At 40.0% G+C, this 2,270-nt stretch overlaps 1 pseudogene; it reads right to left on the reverse strand.

The window, feature by feature from the left end:
• Window positions 1–219: 219 nt before the first annotated feature.
• Window positions 220–2,063, reverse strand: LOC118013209 (annotated as a pseudogene).
• Between the last annotated feature and the right edge of the window lie 207 nt (window positions 2,064–2,270).

Genomic DNA, 2,270 nt, shown 5'->3' on the forward strand with positions numbered 1-2,270 from the left:
AAATGCAACCCAAGTGTGAATAAATAAATGTATTATCTTTTAACATCTGTCTCTTCCCGCCATGTTCCTTTAAATGGCAAAAAGAGCTGAGTGCCTCTTCAGAGCCTATTTGGCCATAGCTGTCCCACCTATGGTTTTAAAAACAGACTGTAACTTACCTTCTCAATTTCCTTCTTGAACTACCGCTCATTCTCTTAAAGTAATCCTGGGAAAGAAGTCCTATTGGTATTGTTGATAGTCTCCCAAAAGGGAGGATGGTAACTGGGCTGAAGGGTCTCCTGCAAACTGAGGACACAAGGAAATTGTGCAGAGGCCAATCTTGTCAACAAGAAACCAGCTCCTTCAGTCGAAGCTAGGAAAATGCCACCCATCGTGGCTGACCCAACCATGGCCACTGGTCCATTTCTTGCTGCCAGTATGGCTCCTGTTAATGGCACCACTTGTGATGGAGTGCCAGGGATCTTCTTTCCCTCTGATTTGAACCAGACTGCAGTCAACAGTGGAAAACAAACCTCCCCAAACTGTAAAGCTATCTCCCAATTGCAGAGCCCTGGTTTTAATAGCTGCCAAACTCCCTCATAGTCTGTGGTTTACTCCCACTGGAGAATTGCAAAAACCTTTGATTGCTTGAGAGGTCCCACCGCCTATGGAACCCATCCTAAAGGCCCCACCACAATCATCTACAATTCGCCAAGGGCAAGGCTGCCGGGCATACTCCTCCATCTTAACTCCACCTGTGCGAGAGATCTTTTTCTGATCTTTACCATGAGAACCTGGTAGGGCTCCTGTTAGTAAAACTCACAAAAATGTGGTGGTCTTCTAAGACTGGGCACCCCGGAGCTTTTAACTCTCAAACTTGTCTACACTGAGCCTCCAGCAATATGTCAATTACAATGTAAGTTTTCTGATTCAGGACTGGTTCCAGCAAGGGTTTCTGTTTCTGGGCTTCTGCTCTGGTAAGCTGCCCTTCTCTGTATCCACCTGCCTATCTCTCTAAATTTGGGGGCAGCAGTTTTCCCTATAATCTCCATTCTTTGATGGATCTGAGAAGAACTGTTGATTTTGTTTGTTCAGCTTTTTTCCTGTTGTGAAGAAAACCTTCAAACTCCTTACATGTCAGACCAGACTTTAAAAAAAATTTTTTACTGTTGAGTTTTGAGAGTTTATATATTCTAGATACTAGTCCTTTGTCAAATATATGGCTTGCAAATATTTCCTCCCAGGCTATAGCTTCACATACTCTTCACATGTTCTTTCAGAGCACAAGTTTTTAATTCTGGTGAAGTTCAATTTATTTTTATGAGGTCCAATTTTTTCCTTTTATAGATCATGATTTTAATGTCAAATCTAAGTACCTATCCCTGGATCCTAAAGATCCTCACCTGTTTTTTTTGTTTTTTTGTTTTTTAACTAAAGGTTTTACATTTTAAAGTTTACATTTAAGTCCATGATCCATTTTGTATAAGATGTGAAGCTTAGGTTTGAGGTTGAGGTTGAGGTTCTAGTTTTACCTTTAGATGTCCAAATGTTCCAACACTTTTTGTAGAAAAGGCTACCCTATCTCTACTGAATTCCTTTTGCACCTTTGTGGAAAATCAGTTGACTATATTTGTGCAGGTCTACTCTGTTCCACTGGTCTATTTGTCCATCTTTCCACCAATACCACACTGTCTTGATTGCTGTAGTTACAGAGTAAGTCTTAATATTGGACAGAGTGATCCCTCTCACTTTATTCTTCTGTTGAAAATATTTTAGCTCTTCTATGGCCTCTGCCTTTTCATATATTTTAGAAGAAGTCTATGTCTACAAAAGTCCTTTCTGGGATTTTGGTTGGGACTGCATTAAACCTCTGTATCAATTTGGAAAGAGATGACATTTTACCACGTTGAGTTTTCCAACCATGAACACTGCATCTCTCCATTTATTTAGGTCTTATTTGATTTCTTTCAGCAGAATTTCACCAACATTTTATAATTTGCAGAATGCATATCCAATGCATGTTTCCTTAGATTTTTATCTATTTAATTTGGAGTGATTATAAATAATATTACTTTTAACTTTATTTTCTGCATATTTATTTTTTTTTAAGATTATATTTATTTATCAGAGAGAGAGAAAGCACAAGCAAGGGAGAGGGAGAAGCAGGCTCCCCACTGAGCAGGGAGCCTGACGTGGGGCTCCATCCCAGGACCCTGGGATCATGACCTGAGCAGAAGGCAGACACTTAACTGAGCCACCCAGGCACCCCTATTTTCTGCATATTTATAGCA

Source organism: Mirounga leonina, unplaced genomic scaffold, assembly GCF_011800145.1.
Source record: "Mirounga leonina isolate KUSES-001 unplaced genomic scaffold, KU_Mleo_1.0 Mir_153, whole genome shotgun sequence".
Lineage (NCBI taxonomy): Eukaryota > Metazoa > Chordata > Mammalia > Carnivora > Phocidae > Mirounga > Mirounga leonina.